Source organism: Bidens hawaiensis, unplaced genomic scaffold (assembly GCF_021521415.1).
Source record: "Bidens hawaiensis isolate Kalapana, Puna unplaced genomic scaffold, B.hawaiensis_p1.1 tig00011131_1, whole genome shotgun sequence".
NCBI lineage: Eukaryota > Viridiplantae > Streptophyta > Magnoliopsida > Asterales > Asteraceae > Bidens > Bidens hawaiensis.
The window spans coordinates 175,656-199,058 of NW_027491859.1; the positions used below are offsets into that span (position 1 = coordinate 175,656).

Below are 23,403 nucleotides of genomic sequence, written 5' to 3' on the forward strand. Positions count from 1 at the left end.
CTTTACCATATTGGTGCCACATGTTTGCCCTCACTTTAACAGGAGCCGCCCGCGAGTGGTTTGAAAAATTATCTGATGGACAAATTCAAAGTTTGAATGATCTAGTGGCAAAGTTTTCACAATACTTTAGTCAACAAAGGAAGCATATACGGGATCCTACAGAGATTTTGGATATGATTAGGTGCTACAATGAATTAGTGGAATACTTCATTACTCGCTTCAATGATGAGAGTTTAAACATTGGTGGAATCATTGAACATATGTTGCGGGGTGCTTTCAGGAAGAATGTTCGGAGTAAAGATTTGATTCGATGTTTGACGGGGAGGGATGGAATGTCCAAGACTTGTGATAAAATCATGTCAGCCGCAAAAGTATTCACGACAAGAGAAAAGGTTTTAGGATGTGACAATCCTAAACATGCAACTAAAACAGATTTTAAAATTCCCGATCAAGAGGTGTAATTGGAGTTTAAATATGGAGTAAAATTTAATGACTCCCCCCCCCCCCCGACTCTTGTACTTCTTACAAGTCATTATAAGGACTTTTACTGTTCCCACTGACCTTAGAAGCCTTTAGGAAAATTTGCATGCTTAGGGTCAATATTTAAAGACCAATAGATTCTAATAGAAAAACGAGTTAGTGATGTAAGTCGTGGTAGTTTCTCTTGTGATGATTATTTCAGTAAGAAATCGGAGTATGCCCACATTTAAGAAACACCGAAACTTTTGTAAGAGTAGTAGTAAATTCTACAGAGATAAGTTTTGATGGAATAGTGTTGTGATGGAGCAGTGTCTTGTACAAGAGGTGTAATTAAGATAATATCAAGTTTTCACTCCCCCACCTCTTGCAAATCTTGTAAGTTATGATTGAGACACTTAAAACTCCCACTAATATTCGATATCTATAGGAAAACTACATGAGAAGTTTCAATGATGTACGTGATGTGGGAATTTGTCATACATACGTTAGACTTAATTTGATTTTCTTTATGTGTCATAAAAAACTTAGGGACATATTTAGAAGAAATCATATTAAGTATATATGAATGGATCTCTTAAAGACCATGAATGATAGAAGACAGATTAGATACAAGTAAATAACCTTTTAAATGATAAAATAATTATGTCTGAATATTCCGTTTGAATAAGTTCCACTAATGTAAGTGAAATATAATTTCTGGTGGACCCATACTTATTTCTTAAGCCAAACAATATTTAGGGCATCTAACACATGATTTAAAATCACTAAGAATGAGATTATATGAAAAATCACCCTCATTATGTTATGATTTCTCATGAAATTTGGTTTTAATGGATGAATTTTATATGTCTCATTTGTCTTTTGTTAAATTTTTATGATAACAAAAGTTATGAAAGTATATAGTATCATCTAGTTGTATTTTATAAATGTTTCAATCCAAATATTGATAACAACTCATATGAGAGTTTAAGGTAATACTGACTTTATGTTGGCTATGCAAACCTTATAACTGTCATAATGTAGCTTAAGTATTGATACTAAATTCTGATTAATCTCTAGAATATATAAGGTATCATAAATCGTAATTTGAAGATAGTTTATCATGGTTCTAATAACCTTAACATTTAAATTTGTCACTAACCCTCATGTCAGTTATTTGTTGATTTTTGGGTAAACATATAGAACTAGACTCAACCAATCATGTGTTAATGAGAATATTATGAGTAGCAGACTTAAATATCATTAACATACAACTATCAATTTAGCCAATTGTTCTTTTGAATTTATGGATAGTCTTGTTGCTTATGCATAATCTAATGACATATATTTGCAGTGAGACTTCTCCTTAGAGAACTTAAAGCTGAAAGTAATATTTGTATTTTGTCCATGAACTTTAGTATTATCCTCTTTTAGGTTTTATTTAATGGAAGTGAGTTGAATAACATCTTACTTTCTAGTACCATACATTTCTTTTCTTGTACATATGTCGTTGATCAACACACTCATTTTCTTTTGGTACTTTTGAGTGTTATAATTGATTCTTAAGGCATCAACTTGTACTATTAAAAATTTTAGTATATAATGTTCTTGAAAATTGCACTTTTTTCATGTGTGAACCCTTAATTTTATGGGTCATGAAGCTGTATATTATGACGTACTCAGTAATGCCATTTAACCTTATAGTTAGAATTTATAAGAAATGCACGCATCTTAAGGGTTATGTTGGTTATTTTCTATATATTAGATTAGTTTTAGGGAAAACTAAATCTAGAATAACTCTATTTGATAGCATGAGTTTAATGATTATCATAAGAGACATTATGTTTGACTCATCTCATTTGTCATGCTCTAGATTTCTTCTTTATTACTATTTTTAAAAGGAGCAAATTGATGGTCATGTCTTGAAGGATAATCAAAAACGATAAAAGCTAAATGTTAATTAAACTCTTTATGAAGCAAAACATATTAGGTTTGAGATTATAGTGAATTATTTGAATGAGATATTAATTTATAGAAAGAAAATTATTTTGAGTAATGTAATAGGATATTAAAGTAAGACAGGTTAAATTTTATTATCATTAGATTTAATAAATAATCATTAATGTAAGGATCATTATATTTTATTGAAGATGTGATATGTCTATTATTAACATCAAACTAATAGACTATATAATTAATAAAATTCTACTTAAATAAAAGATAAATAACCTTTGGGCAGAATTAAATTTTACTTAAGTATATGTGCAAAACAATTGTAACACATCACATTTAGGCATAAGTGAGACAACCATTTTAATTATGCACGAGATGGTTTGCTAGATAAAAATGTAACACGTCACCTTTGGGCAGAAGTGAGATATTTGTATCATGTTAGGAAAACTAACAAAGCCTTTAGTTAGACTTAATTGATATGATAGATGTAATACATCGTTGGCAGAAGTGTCACATCAAAACTCATTCAAGTTAAGCATGTTAAGTTTTGTAAAAAATTTGTAATATTTAAATATTAACAAAATTATTCAATTAGAGTTCTCGGTAAAGAAAAATTTGTTTCCAAGAAAGGGCAGTTGAAAGATAATTCGCGGGATTGATTATGAGTTTTTGGAAACAAAGATTTTTCGGAATTTTTATTTTATTTTATTATTATTATTATTATATTCTTTTAATCATGCAGAAACTTACGATTCAGTCCTCCATATCAAAAGATTTCTTTGAATATTGTTATGATATAAGATTTTATCATTACTATATATAATGCACCAAAGAGAGGCAAATTAAGACACCATCTTTAAGTAATTTACAAGAATTAATGCATTATGTACAAGACTAACTAGGGACAAAAATGTAATTGTAACATAAAAATCTCACGTGCATTTTCAATTTTTCAAAATAGTTACAAGTTTCATCCCTTAAAGTTATAACTTTGGTCCTTTGTCTTTTACTTATATATTATTTTATTTTCACTTTTAACCCAATTACCCCCACGATTTTAAAACGATCATAACTTTTTCGTACGTTAATATTTTTTAAAATAAATGGCATCATAAAAACGAGTATTTTATTATCTTTAATTTGAGTATGATATTGCTATAGTTTTCGAAGTAAAAAAAATTATGCAAAAGTGTTTGCGGTTTGCTTTTGATGGTTTTAAATTAAAACATGAGCCAACTTTACCCATTTTTTGTTGTCGTCGAAAACCGAAACTAACTGTTTCTAATTAAAACCCAACTAAACCGAACCATTACCAACGATTAGGTTCCGATATAGTTTGTACTTCGTTAAAAAAATTTGAGTTTAAAATTTAAAATAAGAATTATAAATCTGCATATATATTCACTTAAAACTAAACATCAACTAATACGTTATTAAGAGAATCATACTATGAACAAAGATAACTTTGGTGACATGAATAATAAACTTTATTAGAATAAATAGAATGCGAAATCATAACAAGAACAAAGATTATAAAAAAACCATACTGAAAATTTGGTTAAATTAAAGTTGTGATAGACGATTTTGCTCGTATTAAATAAAACTTCGGTTAACTATATTTTAACTATGTCTAATATATATTATATCTAATGCTAAATAAGTAAATAATTAACATTTTAATAAGTATGGTCAGCTCCGGTTTCAACCGTGAAACCAAACTGGTGAACAGTCTTACAGTTTTAAACAAAATAATGAACACCCAAAAATTTGTTATATGATTATAAAAGTATGTGTTTCCGGTTTCCCGCTGCATCGCACGAGCACTCTTCTAGTAATACAATACTTATTCAATTAAAAATTATGTTTAGTTCGGATGCAACAAGTTTCATCCTGATTGCATGAAACTAGATCTAATGAATGGGTCGAAGAATAATTAAACCAAAAATTAGGGTTTATCAAGTTTTAGTCCATGTCTTCTGATTTAGATCCCGAGTTTGTGGAAAACATGAAAAATTGATTAATCAACATTGCTCTGATACCACATGTTGATCAGTTCTTCATGTATGTAATAGAAAACATGAATATTATGATAAACCTACAACTAAAACATATATGTCACAGCAGAGAGAGAAGTCACGGCTGATGAGAAAGATCCAGACGACATGATAGTCAGCTTGGTCGAGTTCCTCTTTATTATGTATATTAGTGATGGGGATTAGGGTTATTAAGAAACCGAATAATATATGGAGAGAGAGAGGGTCACAAAAATATTAGGTGAGGTTTAGGGTTATGTTTTTAATGATGTTAATTAGTCTATCCATATATTTATATACACTTACGGGGAAACCCTTGATTAGCAAGAAATGATAATTTGGTCCATCAACAATTACCTAGCTAATATAATTATAAGGTATAATTAATTAACTTTAATCTATTATAATATAAATGATCATGAGGGTCATACATAAATATATATATCCATATATTTATTCTTACATCGAAAAGTTAAGAGATAGCGGAGACTACCCCTGATTATAAGCTAGGTTTGCCATTGGTTAGCAGTGTTGTCAATCATTACACAAACTGTGGAATTCTGTCTCCATCTACCTTCCAATTTACATTGTATCTTTTTCTTAAAGTCAGTTATTTGCAATAATAATTGTATTACTTACAATGTAATATGTCTTTGTGTTATGTATTATAATATTGTATAGATAACGTGACCAATTTAACAAATTAACTTTTTCGTTACCATTATAAAACAATAAGAAGAATGAAGAATTACATAATTCAAATTAAGAAAAAGAAGGTGATGCATAAGTTCAAAGATCGTGTTTATTGTTTGATTGGTTGACTTCTTCAATCAATCATTATATATTCAATGTTGATAAAATAATTGATAATATGCATTCCATGATTCAACACGCTCATGTATGTATTTCAATAAACATATGTTTATGCATGAGTGAATCCAATAATAAATTTGTTAACCTTAATTATTGAGGTGTTCAAAGCGAGGCACCAAAAACTCATTTAAAAAGGGAGTTTTTGAATTCAAGTCTTACTTGTGATAAAAAAAAATAAGGGTTTCAGATTGGGTCATAAAATTCTCTCCTATGGTGGGGTTCCTCCTGAGAATGGTCAGGGAATGTAGATGATCAGGTGGAATGACCCGTCAGAGATCCAAATGGATGTTAAGAAAACAAAGTTAATGTATAAAGAGTTGTAGTTGAATCGAGTAAACATAATGAATCTTAAACTTACAAACATTCTAGATACGCACCATAACAATCTCTCTCTCTCCCTCTCTCTCTCTCTCAAATTAAAATCCTACATGGTTTTTTTAACATGCTAGAGAAACCTTTGCCAGTAAGTTCACATAACATGTCAATACACGACTAACTAATGAGATAAGGTAAATCATAACATATGCCAGACAGTGGACTATTAACTTCCAACAGATTACGATAAAAAACACTAGAGCAACACTCGAACCTCACCTCTAGTTAAGGAAATCAGGTTATGATGGTTTCGTGTAGGGTCGGTCTAGAGGAGGGAACACGGTATGTGACCGCTCAAAGACCGCTCATTTTTATATTTATATATATTTGTGTGTGTTTTTCTCAGAAAAAAACAATTATTTTAAGGGCCCATTATAAGGCTATTAAATTTTCAGGGTTTCTTAGAGACGACCTTTCTTTCGTTTATGGTGTTTATCCTCAATAAAACAATGCATCGTTGTTAATCAGTATTACAAGATTCTTTTGTCGCGAATCTTAATGTCAACCAAAGGAATATACATGCATCCATGCTTAGGTTAAATCTTGTATTTTAATCATTATATTGATCAAAAGCATTGAAATGCTTCTATATAATGGGTTTAAGTCAAAGGTGATATCCACCCGAAAACATCAACTTAAAACTTAAACATGATCCAAAAAGTTTTTGGGTTGTTGCTAGTAGTTTCCATTTTGTTGGTTGGATGCAATGGTGGTGGGGGGATGAAGATGAAGTATTATGAGAAACAATGTCATTCGATTTCGGTTGAAGATACAGTAAGGGAGATTGTATGGAGCAAAGTTTCTGCAAATCCGAGCATGGCGGCCAAGCTTCTAAGGCTTCATTATCATGACTGCTTTGTTAGGGTAATTAAGCTTCTAATTAGTTCTAAGGCTTGGTTAGCTACTCAAAATCGTTTGCTTAAATCTTTAAACGAGCTCGAGCTTTTAAGTTGGAACTTCACATATTGGTATTTATAATAATATATATTATTATATATAAATTTAAGATAACTAAATAATATTTATTTTGTTATGTATAAAGTTATATAAAGATTATATATAAATAAAACAATTTAATATATGATAAATATTAAATGAATCAAGCCCAAGTTAAGCTCGAACTTCAAATATTATTAACTAGCCAAAAAGTTATTAACGGACTAAGCCCGAGCTTTTAGATATTGAACTTGAAACGAGCCAATCTAGAGATCTCAAATTAAACTAGTGAGCTAATGCTAAAGTGATCTCAGGCAGGGGTGATCTTCACTCATTTACACGGCTAGATTTTCAATATTCTGAACTTAAACTTTTGTACTGTTGTAGGGGTGTGATGGTTCGATACTATTAGATCCGACGCAAAATGTGACAGCCGAAAAAACAGCAGGACCTAACCGGTCTGTTACCGGGTACGATGTTATTGAAGAAATAAAGACTGTGTTAGAAGCTAGCTGTCCTGGAATTGTTTCATGTGCTGACATTGTCGCGTTGGCAGCTAGAGATGCAGTTTCCTACCAAGTAACATAACTGAACTGCACCAAATAATCATATTTCAAAACATGTGCACTATTTAGGAATGGAATTAATTAGTTAAAAATTTTATTGGATAATTGTAGTTTCAGAAGGAAATGTGGCCAGTTTTTACTGGAAGAAAGGATGGTAACGTCTCGTTAGCTGCTGAAGTTGTTGTTAATTTACCATCTGCAAACGCAAATTTCACAACTCTCCAAGCCCAGTTCAAAACGAAAGGACTAGACGTTGAAGATCTTGTAACACTTTCGGGTATGCAACCGATTGCATGCATGCATATATACTTGTTTTCTAAACCTTTTTTCTGTCATGTAACTATATTTTTGTACTTGATTAGGGGCGCATACTATCGGGAACTCACGTTGCGCCTTAGTCTCAAGGCGGCTCTATAACTTCACAGGTGTTGGAGATGCCGACACTTGACCTGACTTACGCACAAACATTGAGGGAAATATGCCCCATCCCTGTGAATGCAACCACTCCTCTTGAAATGGATCCTAATAGTTCCCTTTCCTTTGATTCTAAATACTTTGAAGCTTTAACCCAACATAAGGGTCTGTTTGTATCTGATGCAGCGTTGCTCACGAATGCACAATCCGCTCACATAGCACAAGTTTTGCAAAAAGATGAGGTTTTCTTTGCAAGATTTTCTCGGTCCATGGTACGAATGGGTGCCATTGAGGTCCTTACAGATGGTCAAGGACAGGTGAGGAAAAACTGTCGTCTTGCTAATGATCACTGATGGTGAATAATAATTCCTTCGCATTGTGTTTCGTTTATCTTTGTATGTTTTCGTTGTTCTTGTAACATGTCCAAAGATAGGAAAAGAAAGATAATCATGTAAACTGTTACAACATATTAACATAAATGATTTTTCTTTTTTTGGTTGTAATTTCTTTAGTTAAATATGGAAAAAGAAATCTGTTATATACTGTAATTTACACTAAAAGTTTTATGTTAATGACAGCAAGAAATATTTCAACCCCTTGAGTTGGTCCAGCACATGAGAGAGTGTCAACTAACAATAAGGATCTACAGAACATTAGATCTTTTTTTCTCATCATAAGTATCCCAACCTAATGGGTTGTAAATCTAAAAGGCTTAAAGCTTGCATCAATAATTATACTCTATTACAAACGCGCAAATTATACTATGATCTTGCCTCAAAAGATCAATTTTAAATCCATGGAGTGTAAACGACCCGAACCGCTTGCAAGCTACTCGAGATCGGCTCATTGTAAACTTGAATTGAGTCGAGCTTAAACGAGCCTGACCTTGACCTTTTATTTAGGCTCACTTAATAAACGAGCTCGAGCGCGTTGAACCCGAACTTCACATAACGATCTTCGCATAAAACTAATAGTTTAAAAAGGCAAAGCTATAAACCTATAATGTGAACCTCTAAAAAGTTGAACTGGTTGGTCAATGCGACTCCTTTATCCAAAAGAAAATGAGTTGAGAAAAATAACTGCTGGTTTAAAATAACTTTATCCACCTGCTTAAACATAACAACTTCATTTATCGGGTGATAAAAAATCGACACGAAATTAGTGATAAAAAGGATCTTTCGTATTAAACTTCATCTTCCTTTTACACTAGGACCCCTCTTGATAGAAACCGGAAATCTAAAGTACTGAAATTAAGATAATAGCCACATTCGAGATAGGCTTGATCTCCAATTACAAGGTTAAAGAACCCTAATTCTAATTAACATAAACATCCATAGCTAATAAAACAAAGATAACCCTATTAATACTAAACCTAACTGACGGTTCTAGAACATAAACTGCCCACTACATGTGCTTAAACTGTTCCCGCTTGTTTGCTAACATGAGTTTAGGCGGGAATATATTCTAAGGGACCAGGTATGTATCAATACTTCGCGCCCGGTAAAACGACTTGTCCTCAAGTCAGGGAAAAAAATGATGCACCAAGCAATGAGCCATTCAATGGTTGCCAACATCTGTGCCTCCAATAATCTTCGAACAATATGCTTCAAGAAATAATGAACTATGGTAGAGATGAGACATATATTGAACCAATTGGTAATGTTGTTGTGTGCAAGTGGGCCAGCCCACACTTGATGATGAGGAATGTAGCCCTCGTTTCCTGTCTTCAACACATCTGGATCATTCCAGCCACCAACTTTAGCCCATTTGTGAGTTTCATCAACCCATGAAGTCATGTGAGGAAGAGATAACTTCACGTGAGTTTGATTTTCTTCCAAATTTTCCACATGTAAATTGGTATGCAACAACTTCACTGTATTTTGGTGTCTTTCCAAATCTTTGACCGGCAATTGAACATCCAAAACATGCTCAGATCGGTCTTCGGTCTTCAACTGAACAACATTTTCTATCTTCAATTGAACACTATCTTCAATTTCCAGTTGAACACCTAAAGCAGGTTTTGCCCAATCTTCGTTTGGGACCTCTTCTTTAGCTATATCCAGTAGTGAGCTGTGAGATTCCTCGTTTACATTTATCCAAACCGCCTTGATCTCTGCGATATCCTCCTTCAAGGCTATCAACGAATTTGCAATGGCTGCTAATTGATTAGCCAGAATAACCTGACTGGGTGATGGTAGAACTGAACGGTTGTTGGCAACCATCGTCGATTTCCCAGCAATGGAACCAATGATAGAAACCGGAAATCTAAAGTACTGAAATTAAGATAATAGCCACATTCGAGATAGGCTTGATCTCCAATTACAAGGTTAAAGAACCCTAATTCTAATTAACATAAACATCCATAGCTAATAAAACAAAGATAACCCTATTAATACTAAACCTAACTGACGGTTCTAGAACATAACTGCCCACTACATGTGCTTAAACTGTTCCCGCTTGTTTGCTAACATGAGTTTAGGCGGGAATATATTCTACGGGACCAGGTATGTATCACCTCTCTTCTACCCTTCTCTCTACATCTCACTGCAATCTCACCAGAAACTCGCCAGAGCGCCTTGGCCGCTAGGCAGTTTAGCTGCGTTGGGCCTCGCCTGAGCGCCTAGGCAAGTGCCTTTTGCGCTTTTGACAAATATTACAATAACTATAATTATATATAAACATATGATAAATAATTTAATAATATATGTTGTATTATATAGAAAAAATATAACTATAAATATATAAGTAGATAATTATAAATATATATAAACAAATATAAAAAAATATAACCGAAATAATTAAATAAGTGATAAATAATAAACAAGCGGAGCTCAAACTTGACAAAACACTCACGAGCTGAGCTCGAGCTCAAGCCCTCTTAAATTAAATCGAGCTCGGGCTTGGGTCGCTAACACCCCTACATGGCTCTGGTCGCTAACACCCCTACATGGCTCTGGTCGCTAACACCCGTACCTATATACCTAGGTCCGCCCCTGTTGAAAAGGCGGATGTTTAAGTCCTCTTAACACCTACAAGTTTAAGAACTTGAAGATTAGGTATTAAGATCGTTTAGGTGTTTGTCTTCTAATGTTGTAAATGCAAGCGTCAAACTTCTAGCAATGGCATTGTATTCAAATTGTCCACAAACAACCGTGCAAACTTTAAGTTAGGTAGATTTTGACTAGCATCAAGAAAACAGAATGCTTCAAGTCCAACTAAAACAATTAAATTAAAGCGCATACTTAAGTTTAATTAACTTATGACATCCAGTTGGAAAACAACATACTGCAGTACCAAGAATAATGACAAAGTACGAAACAGGATCTGAACAAAAATAATGAGAAATACTATCAATCAGAATATGCCTAGTTTGGCCAACAAAAAAGCACGCTAAATAGCAATATTATATGTTTGCAGGTAACAGTAGATCGTTAGTTCGTAAGAAATTTATCATTTCACATCGCTTCAAAGATGGAAGAAATTAAGCAACAACATCACTGGAAAATATAACATGAATAGTGTTCAGAAAAAAAAATGAACTTACAATATGCAGAAATCAGCAGTAAAATAACTCCATTGACAGTAAGGTGGAATTGAACGCCCTCAGGATCAACGCCGTGAGGCACATCATAGTCTCATCTCATGGACCAGATTCTTGAGGCCGATACATAGGCACAACACACAAACCCAAACTAGAGAAGATCTTGACATGCCTAATAAGAAACAGCACCCAAATACCACCAGCAACTATAAAAACACCATGGTTTTAGCAAAACATGGTCATAGGAATGCGTAACAGAGTTGACTTTTGTAGGTTACCCCCTCAAAGAATCAAGAGAGTTCACTACACCAAAGAGCAAACTTTTGATGATTGAGAGATGCACCGAAGACAAATCCGGTAAATTTTAAAAGCGCCCTCTCGCCACTTGCGGGTGGTAATCTGTTAGGTGAACAAATTATAAGGATCACTAATTTACATCATTTCTTTTTGAAGAAGATTGACATTCAAGCAGTCTTTATTCTTGCAATTAAAGAGCTGTTGGGCAACCCATCCATAATATAGTTTTTCCATGTTTATTTAAAGACATCAGAATCCCCTTTTGAAAACAATCAAACAAATCAATATATCAATACAATTATTTTTCTACTCTTATTCATATGGTATCTGAGCAGTGTTGCTCGATATTGCTCATCATTTACTCGCAAGTGGTAATCAAGTATTTTCAAAGGTGAAATAGATTGAATTTCATAAAATATATGCAGATTTCACAGCAGATGCCTTATGCAACGTCAACTAAGCAGAAAGTTGTTTTTTATTCGAAAACTAATTATTTAATTTACATACGTATATAACTATTTTTTTATGCATTTATATTCATAATTTTATATATAACAAAATATATACTGTTTAGTTATTTTGTCATAATTCCAAGTAATTATATATTCATTATATAAAACAAAACTGTACTACAGTTTACACTCTCAACCCTAGTTAGGCTCGCTAATTTGGTTAGCTCCAGTTTTTCGATTCGAGCTTTTAGCGAGTCTATCTCTAGTAACTCACGAGCAGCTAGACCCATTTACAGGACTAATACAACTTTATACGATAACATAATAGTCTGTTGAAGTAAGCCCACAATAATATATTGATGAAGTGAATGTCACATGTAAGAAAACTAAAGAAATGTTATTTTATGTTTAATGAATCAGTCAGTCAGTGAAGATGTTTCCTGTAAATATTTAAAAAAAAAAAAAAAAAAAAAAAAAAAGATGTTTCCTATAGTGTTTTGGCACACCAGATTTGTTTCATTGGCAACAGAATAATGTATTGTCATTGTTGAAAGCAATGGCAATACTACTCTTACCTTCTTTGTCTTGTACTGCCAAAATATTTAAAAAAAAACCCAACCCGTTTGCACAAAAGTAGATTGGGTTTATGTTTTATCGCTTTTAAGTTGAGCCTTAATACCTGATAAGAAGAAAATGGGTCGAGTGAATTGGACATCCCAAATGTACTCAAATGCATAACGCCTCCAAACATGTGCTAATACAAAAGGTTAGATGAATATTGTAATAATACAGTTTTTTAATCATATTTAACAGTTTGTTGAGTTATTCAAGCTAATGTTTCCTATTTGCTAGTGAGATTGATCCACAAGCTTATCATTGAAATGCGTTTTAAACATCTAATTTACATTAAAGGACTTTATAAGACTATGTATATAGCATACATTACAATTCTCCATAGAATATAAAGTAGAAATAGAAGGAACCATGATATTAAAAAGGAAAGAGAAAATGATCAAGGAAACAAAACTATGAAATTACCTGAAAATATGGAAGCTTACATAAATTATATCCGTATGTGTAGAAGATTAGAAATTAGAAACTAGATGAAAACAACATAGATTCAAATTTGATTTGGATTTAAATCTTTTTAGTTGGAACACGTTTATGTCTGAATTGAGTATATATTTCTTATAAAGACGGTCCACTTCCATATCAAGCATACTCATAATTACATATCAATCTCCTAAAGGCTAAAATATCTTATTGTCTGAGAAAGATATGTGTAACATTCTGTATCACCTACTAACGTGTGTATGGTGTTGATGATCAGATTACTCGGTGTGACAGCTGGTAAACAAGATGAATAATCAAACCTTTGATGGTGTTATACAATTTGTAGACAAAATAATCATGTGCTACACGTTAATAGCAACCAAAAATAGAGCCCTAATGTGAACCTTGAATTAAATTAATGAAACTTCTCGATAACGTCAAGATTCCAGCAAGTCATTTTAAGCTTCTCTATTTAGAATTCACTCCCAGATTCACCATCTTATCCCTCTACCCTTTCAAGAATTTCCATTTCATTAATATTACCATTTACCACACTAATAAACTAACTAAAATTTATATGTGAAAAGAAACCATATTATATTAACAAAAACATGAAAAGTAGTGATTACATCGAAATAGAAGGCAAACGGGCAACAAGCTACGCCGCTACCCCCAATAAAGAGATTCAAGATTTATTACCTTAATCAGCAAAAGGTGGAGGTGAAATCGGTCATGATTTTGCAGAGAGTTTCATCGATATATGTCAGGATATGAGGGTTTCAATGGTAATTCCGCCACTGACAGTTGCTCTTTACATATGTGTGGTGATGTCTATAATGATGTTCCTTGAACGGATGTACATGATTGTTGTGGTTATTTTGGTCAAAATTATGGGCAAGATACAATCAAATTCAATATAAGTTGGAAGCACAGAAGGAAGATTTGGTACACATGTTTGATTTAGTATGCGTTTAATGTCTGAGGGTGCATATACTTGATAATATAATTAGAAAAATCAAATGAATATATCAACTGTATATCTAGAAATCCCATATAAATCACCACAGAAGATAACACTGTTGACAAGCGACTTGTGACCCGAGATCGGGTCACTAAAAGCTCGAATCGAGCCGAGCTTGCATATTGAGCTGGTTTGTGAGCCTAAACGAGCTTTTTCATATAACTTTTATTTAATATATTAAGTCTATATTTATACAATAATTATATATAAATTTATGATAAACATAACTAAATCGTATTTATATTATGTTATATACAAAAACTTTAATTATAAATTTATATCACATATAATTAAACATGTATATAAAAGTGTATGATATTATAATAGTTTAATCTGGTTAAAATTTAGAAACCCTAAAAACAGATATGTCAGTGCCCTAAAAGTAGCATAAATTCGATAATTAGAAATCCAAATGTGAATTAAAGCAACGTCGATGAAGAAAACAAGCATATCCTTATATACCTGATCGATCGGTTTGTCTTGCCCATAATATTTCACCAAAATAACCCTAACATCTACAGGCGATCAATTCAACATCACTATATATACATCACCACCGATATGGAAAGGCAACTGTTAGTGGTGGATCACCATTGAAACCTCGTGTCCTGCCACATATCAGTGAAAATGGCTCTGTAAAAGACGTCAAGTTTGTGTGTTGTGATGTGATATGAGATTGAGATTGAATGTATTTGAAGGTATGCATTCCTTAGCTAGAGGTGGGAGACTGTTTTGCATTTAAGAAAAAGATATCACTTCGTAAAACAATGTAATGATAATATTATTCATAAAAAGATAATATTATTATTAAACATTTCAACAAACCTAATAAATTTAAATAATAAATTCAAGCAACACAAAACTTATTTAAACTTTCAAACCAAAACGTTAATCATTTACATTGTCTAGATAAAAGTTAAAAGTTACAATAAGTTAATGTACATCGAACAACCAAAAAACATCAACAAAAGACATAAACATGTTCTTTCATATTAAACCATCATCAAATTCTTCAAACATTTTACCAAAAAAAACTCATTTTGTTTCACCACCTAAAAATATAATAAAATAATAGCATCCAAAATAAATATACTATAATAACATATTTAATAATGAGTAATGTTTGAACATTAATAAAGTTGTTTTTATTAAATTGTTGTTTTTATTAAAACAAAATAACATACAACAACAAACAAAGTTAAATAACAACATAAAATATTTTTCTAACTTAAACCATTAAACTAAAAAGATATATCAATAAAAACCTTTTTGTCCGTCATTTTATACCTAACAAATTTGATACTCTTTTAAAACAACCCGTTTTGAAATATTTTCAAAATAGTTACAAAATATAAAAAAATCGGAATTAGTCAACTTCAAAAAGTTATGAATTTTCTTTTATTTTTGACCAATCTTGCAACAAACTTTTATATCACTGACAATAATATTTTGTTAAACTTGCAAAACATAAAAGCGTTTTATAATAAATGAATTTTCAAATAACTTTGGAAAGATTAAAAAAATTTATGTTGACTTTGAAAATAGTTAAAGGTGAAAAAATATGATACAAAAATATATATACCATATATACATGTATTTTAATAAAAAAAAATATATTAAAAATGATTAAATTAATTGTTATATTTAAATGAAAATATTATTAAAGACATTACTGACGAACGTATATGAATATCTCGTACAAACAGAAAATGTAATAGACACGTATTTAAGATATTGACATTTTATATTGAGTATATGTTAGGAAAATGAATTAAATTAGAATATATTAAATGGTTATTTAAGTTATAAATCTGTTTACCAAAATTCTGGAACTATCAAAACTAATAGTCGGTCAACAATATTAAAGAAAGTTATTAACTTTAAAAATTTTAGAAAACACCGACCCACATTATAGTCAATTCCAAAAATAAATAAATAAATTATAGTCAACTTATTTATTTGAAATTCGAATTATTAATTTGAATACACGTAAAAAGTAACAATTATAAATAATGACTTTCAACTTTATTATATGATTTGATTAAATTATAATATAATAAACTGTTATTTAAGTTATAAATCTGTTTACCAAAATTGTTAAACGAAATTTGTTATAGTCAAAGATCCTAAATACAAAAAATATTACAAAAATCATGGCATAATGTAATCTTGAAATTATTTTTTTTAGTCAATCCATAATTAATATTATTGTATTACCGTCAGTGAAATATGCATTCAATTTTGTTACAAACCCATTATCATTAATTGTGACACTTATGTCTAATTATAAATTGGTCAAACATATAAGATAGGAAGATTGTGGAGATTGAAAACTAATAAACATTATAATATTGACAATGGAAACCAAAATTTTCCATAACCAACTATAATATATTTCTTTTTAGAATTCAAATAATATTTCGATTTTTTATAGTGCCTTAATTGTTACAGTTCCCTAACCAATTGATGACACCCATTAGCATTAACTGTGACATTTATGCCTAATTATACATTGGCAAACAAAAAAGATGGAAAGTGTGTGAAAATTAGGAACTACTCAAAACTTAATCTTACTAATGAAGATTGACAATAATATTGACAGTTGAGAAATATTTGTTGGAAGTGCAAAAAATATGCATAAATACATAAATAATAACAAAAATATACATCAATATTAAACAAAAATACATAAATACATGAATAATAACAAAAATATATATTAATATTAAACAAAAAGTTAGAAACCTTATCAACAAATCCTTAATCCATGAAATTGACTGTATCAAGCTGGAGACATAACCTGAAATGAGAATATTAAATATTAATATTAATATCACATAATAAATAAATTACCAAATATAGAATATTTGAATTATGTAAACAAATATTCTAATTGATAACCGGAATATTTGAATCGCGTTACCAGAAAAACGAAATAGGGAAAATCTCCGTTGTATCTTCGATTTTGATATAGAACCTAAAGAGATTATAAGAAAATCATATAATAATTAATATAAATACAAACAAAAACCAAAACACAAAAATCTTACCGGAAACTTTACTGGAAAACCTTACCAAAAAACTATAATAACTTCAAAATATCAATTCAATCCTGGATTTTGATATACAACCTAAAGAGATTATTACAAAATCATATAACAATTAAAATAAATATAAATATAAAACCATATCAGAAAACCTTACAGGAAATAGATATAACCTTGCCGGAAAATCATATAACATTGTTGGTCATTAGAGTATAATATATAACTTTACGGGAAACGATTAATCCCAATCTACATTACCGGAATAAAGAAGATGATGGAGTTAGTAAGAACACACACACACACACACACAGAGATTAAAATGATTAGGGTGGAAAATCTTAAGGTTTAAATATAGTGTGTGAGATGATTTGACAATAATAGGAAAGAAAATAGATGATTTGGCAATGATGTGGCATTGATGTGGAGAGACTAGTTGAATGACATGTGGACAATTGATGTGGAGAGGCTTGTAGAAGAACATGCAGACAATTGGTTTTGCTTTAATAGTATTTAAAGATTTAGCCTTTAACGGTGGATTAAACTTAACATGCAATTCGCTTTGATTTGATTATATTGAGCTCTTACTTTTTTAACAACTAAATTACATACTTACTAGCTTTACTTCAAAATTATGCTTTTATCACCACATTAATATACATATATATATATATATATATATAGCACAATGTTGAGTAATATAACACAATATAAAGAAACAAAAAGACACAATGTCAAGGAAAAAAGACACAATCAATGACGAAAATAAATACAAAACACAATGATAAACAACAAGACACAACGACCTTTTTCACTTACCATTGTGTTTTTTTATAAGAACGAAAAAGACGGTGGAAACATTTTTGTGTTTTTAGTTTTTCGTTGTTTTATTAAATTTTGAGGTATGATTTTTTTATTTATTTTTTTTTAAGGATTTTTTTTTATTTATAACTTGACCCATTATATATATATATATATAAAGATTTAGATCAAATAAAAATAAAATTAACATGCTAATTGTGAGAATCAAGTAAAGTAATCTATATACATAATAAAGGAAAAACACGTGTCTCATTTGGGACACGTGTCAGTCCCACCTTCTATTTGCTATTGTGTTCAAAATATAAAAGGCCATGTCTCCCGGTTTTGAAATTCTTGAAAAAGATTCTCTAAAAAGGGTTTTATTCTTACGCTCCCTCGTTCAAATTTTGAAATTCAATGTATACTCTCTCTCTTTCTTTTAAACTCTTGAAGCTCAACAAGAAACCTGGATCTAATCTCCTCTCAATCGCAAAAGCCCAACAAGTAAGCCATCTTCGCCTCCGTCAACCAGATCTTCAGTCACAGAGCCGAAAGAGGTACGGTTTTCAATTCCCATGAACAACCTTTACCACAACGTTTAATTTCTGTTCCAGTCGATTTTATTTTGTATTCCAGAGAGTACTTTCGCAATTTGAGATAGCGATGGTGCACAAATTCATGCATATGTGGTTCTACTTTCAGATGCAGAATCGTTTTTGATGTTTCTTCAGTGAAGGTAATTAATTTGATTTGTTTTGTATTATATGAAAGTTATTCAATTTTGTATTATATCTTCTAGGTTTAGTAATTATTATATATATACCTGTTAGAATTTTTGTTTTCTAAAACTGATTCTATATGTTTAAATAAATAATACAGGGTGAAATAGAAGCAAAGTTAAGACCCGCTTTTATAAATTTTAAAGACCTGTTTGAAGTTGATTGAATGTTGAAATAATGTGTTTGATGACTACTATATTGGTTTTAGTTTGACTCCTCAAATATTTTCCATGTAATGTATCTACCTGTACCAGCAATCTTCGAGGCACAACCATCCTACGGTATCACATATTGCCCTAATTTGAGTTTGTAATATAAATCAATTGATTTTGATGTTATTAATATGTTTTCTTATGAATTAGAAAGTACCAAACTTAGTTGGAGGTAGTTTTGTATATTCACAATCATCATGGTAAGTCTTTTCTCTGTTATTTTATGCTCATTTTGGTTATTATTATTATTATTATAATTATTTATATGATGCAGTTCATGTTGTATTCACTCTACGTACAGGTTATTGTTTCTCATCCAATAGATTTCTTCCATAGTTTGGGGCATTTAGAGTTGTACCGTGCGTTTGGTGGTTGTACATTGCTGATGTCATTTTAGTTATCTGTATTGTTTCCAGTTGTCCCTTGCTGCTGCTACGTGTGTATTTTTGGTTTAGCGTTTCTGGAAGTTGTATTGTATTCATCTATCACAATTGTGTGATGCTCTCGCCTCTCTCTTCCAATGGTTTTCGATTACACAGAGATGATGGCGACGTTCATTTCAACTAAACCACCGCAAGCCCATTGCTGCCATGTCGCCGGCCGTTGTCATATGCGGCGGTGGCGGTGATGTGGTACGCCGGTGGGCTGGCAGGGTCACGTTAATTAGAATTTCTTTTTCTAATTAGTTGTTCATGGTTTAGAAAAATTAAATGGATTGTTGGGGACCTTAATTGTGGATCTCTGCTGGTGGTGTGGCTGTGAGGTGACCCGGTTGGTGTAATTGACGTTGTCGGGTTCAGTGTGGGAACCCTAGGTGGCGTTGGCGGTGACGGTAGCTGGCCGGGTGATATTCCAGTAAGGGGAAATGATTTTCTGTTATGAGGCGATGATGATTGTATGTAGCCTGAGCAAAATCGGACTTTGTGGATCCAATCTACATCTTGGCTTGGCAATCCAGATGGCAATTTCTATGCAACTGAGATTGCAGCCATGGTGGATTTGACCACAAATAAGTTACCATGCTACATATCTGAGCTTCGGTTTGTCATTTTTGGGTCCATGTGTTCTCAATTAAATTATATGCTCTACTAAGATTGATAAATGTAAGTACATGAACTTTACTGTTGGGTTGCTCTGTGCTTATTTTACGTTTGGAGTTGATAGTTAAAGTGTGTTTCGTTTACGATGATTATTGATGGGTTGTTTCATCTTTTGTTTTTTTGTAGTTTGATCTTTTTGCGGGATGAAGTGTGAAGTGTTTGGCATACTAGATGGTTAGTGCTTAGGTAATGGACTATTTATGTATGTTTTTGGTTTAGTAAATAGAAACACCGTTATTGTTATTGATGGTGAGGTTTAACATGTAAGCGTATGGTGTTTTAGTAAGATATGGTATTATATATATGTTTAAAAAGCAAATGTCGGCTCACTCACATATTTTACTGTTCAACTTTTGTGCAACTACTACGATTATTAAGGTTTCATTTTGATTTCTCATTTAGGGTTTTTACTAAATTTATAATGTTCGCTTACTTTCGTTTATCCCTTTTCTGCATTCAAACCCTAAATAGTTTTGATGTTTCATAATCTCTTTCTTCAGAAATATGTTGGTGGGCTTCCTTTTAAATTTTATTCGGAGTACTTAGGGTTCGATTGGGGTTCGTTCTTCCGATTGCATCAGTGAGGTATGGTTTTAATCTGCAATGATTCACTTAATTTCCTTCCCGTTTAAAATTTTAGGTATATGTTTTGCCAATTAGTTAAATTTCCATAACTTGATAGTTTTATAATTGTTATTTGATGAGTTTGTGGTTTGGAAAGATGCTATCTCAAAACATAATGCCAGTGGGGCCATCTCCGCTTTCTACCATCACTGAACAAAAGATCGTTCGTTGTAAGTGTTTGTTGTAAGTATTCATTCTTGATTGGATAATATTATGTGATCTACAAGTAACTCAATTATTGAAGAACATATTTATGTAATAATGTTTTTAACAAGTAAGGTTGCATCTGCATCAATACCTCTTAGCGTTAGGAGTCGAAGGAGCCAGACCTGGGTCTTGGAGTCTGCAAATTTGAAATGTTATACTTCTGTATATGGGCATCATGCAGCATGAGTTGGATGGCATTTTACCTTCTATGCGGTTCAAGGCCTTCTTGCGTATCGACTCATGTTTTCTTTGGTAAGTTTTATTATGTGTTTGCCTTTCTCTTGAAGTAAATTGATTTTCGTTTGTTTACGTTCGGATCCTTTGTCACGTTTAGTGGCAATAATAGGTTAATCGCTTACTTTAGAGTCTGCATTCCTACCAAATGAATTTACCTTTAGTTTTAAAGGGTTATTTTTAAGGTTTTTACTTATTAGTCTATGTTAGTATGTTGTTCATGGCTTGGCTTGCACAGTACACTATGAAAGTAGTACTGGCTTTTATACAAGTAATATATATTTAATATGTTTTGTCCCAAATCTTTTAACATGTACTAAAATATTTGTGAAATTCCTGAAAGAAACCCATAACCGATCTTTACTGCAGTTGGAAAAACAAAGGAGATGATGGTAGCTATCAACATAGACCACATATTCGCTATCAACAACATAACAAAGATGCAAAACACAATCAGGATGGACATACCACAAGCTGCACTCCCAATTCATCCCGCAGCCTCCGCTCCAAAATGTTAAGGAGAAGGCCCTCTACTGAACAAAGTCAGCAAGGAGGAGCCTTTTTCACAAGACTTTAGAAAAAGATACTATTAGGCTAACCATGGAAAAATATGTATGCAAACACTATAACTTATTTTGAACATACCAACTTCTAATTTACCAATGATGTGGCTGCTCTATAAAACAAATGACCATACCAACATGTCTTAACACAAACTAAACATGTCAATTACTAGGCCCGCAGAAACGGGCGGGTACGATTACTAGTTATTGTTTAATTAATTAAGTTTTGGTTTGGATTCAGGCAACACAAGTTGTTTCTCAAATACCTTTGACCAAAAGTGAGGAGTTTAAATATGTTGTTTCAGCACCCAAAAAGGCTTTTCAAGCATGGGGATACACACCATTCACTAGCATCATGTTAATAGGTGTTTCATATAATTCTTTATTTAGGTGTTTAAATATGTTGTTTGTTCATTATTTAATTGTACAAAAACTAAAAATCTTCATTTTCAACTCACAACGCTTAATTTTTGCTCCAAGTATGGCCGTCACCAGAAGCGAGACACATGTAGTGGAGGCTGGAGTTCTTTCTTTTGCAAGTAAGTCATGATCATATTTAATTCAATTTTTGCGTGTTTTTGTTCTTTTATTTTAATCTAATTTAGGTATACTTACTGATTTCTAATTTGCATATCTTCTGATTTGTGTATCCAACTTTTAGGTAACACATTTTGGCCAAATTTTATTTTTTTGGCAATGGTCAAAATTGAATAAAAGTAAAAGGTTATCAAAGGGGCATGATTGTTCAAGTAAAATTGTTATGTGTGTATGTATATTCTGTTGAAACGGGAAGCAAAATTTGTAGCTTGGCTCAATTAATTAAAAGGTACCATTATCTTGCCTCCGCTTTAATTTTTATTTTCTTTTTCTGAATCATGTTTTCATTAATCTTATTGTGACTATTGACATGTGAAAGTGGTGTTTATTCTTGGAACAAAGGCTGATACATGTAGGCGGTGTAATGGAGCAAGCATGGTTCGTATTATATAATTTTATCATATATTTTGCATTTGTATTATTTTTAAAAATTATGTAGGCTTATATGTGTCTGTTAACTTTTTGTAGACACAGTCAAACTGGTTCATTTAGGATTAACTGGTTCATTTAGAATCCTAGTCACTTGCACTTGGTCGGATGGAAATGGTAGATATGTCAAGGTATCATGTTTTTATTTACTTTTCAAATATATATGTTCTTAAGAGATTATTTTATGTATAAATTATGATAGTAAATTGAAATGCATATTAAATAATTAATAAATAATAAGTGAGCCGGACTCGATTTTGAAAATTAATCATGAGCTGAGCTCAAGCTCTATTTTGTTTAATTCAACGAAGGAGACAATTGGGGAAATTGGAATTTCTAGGTTGAGATTCAAAGGTTTGTGTTCATTGAGATTCACAAATTGATAGTTTGATTTAGATAAGAGTCAAAAGGTATTAGTAAGGGCGAAAATCTTGGTTTTTGTTATGAATTACATACGGGGCAAGATTTAAAGTGGGAAAACTGATTTGGTGTTAAGATGAATTTTGTTAACAGGTCACAAAGAATGGGTTACAGAAATTCATGGGTAACAAATGTCATAAATGTTGTTTCGGTCAAAGGCCATTTAGGCTTGACTAAATGAATGTCAAAAGTAAATGCAAATTTTAAGTCTTAATAGCTAAATTAAAGCATGTATTCGAGCACACATATTCTTAACTTTTAACTTAGAAGTGATTTTGTTTATTTGCACTTTAATTTAAGTTAGAAGCGATTTTGTTTATTTGCACTTTAATTTAAATCTTACAATGTTATATTTCTGGTTTATAAATTTAGCAAAGATTTTTGTTTGCTTCTTAGAACATGACTTTTGGTTTGACTTGC

At 31.6% G+C, this 23,403-nt stretch overlaps 1 long non-coding RNA gene and 1 pseudogene across 2 annotated transcripts; both read left to right on the plus strand.

Annotated features, from left to right (window-relative positions):
- The first annotated feature begins 6,341 nt into the window (after window positions 1–6,341).
- LOC143537147 (peroxidase 24-like) lies at window positions 6,342–8,261 on the plus strand (annotated as a pseudogene). Its single transcript, XR_013135992.1, has 4 exons — window positions 6,342–6,557; window positions 7,017–7,208; window positions 7,307–7,472; window positions 7,558–8,261. The product of XR_013135992.1 is annotated as a peroxidase 24-like (transcript).
- A 13,718-nt stretch (window positions 8,262–21,979) lies between these two features.
- LOC143537148 (uncharacterized) lies at window positions 21,980–23,033 on the plus strand. Its single transcript, XR_013135993.1, has 3 exons — window positions 21,980–22,076; window positions 22,199–22,512; window positions 22,603–23,033. It is a non-coding gene; the product is annotated as an uncharacterized LOC143537148 (long non-coding RNA).
- Window positions 23,034–23,403: the final 370 nt, after the last annotated feature.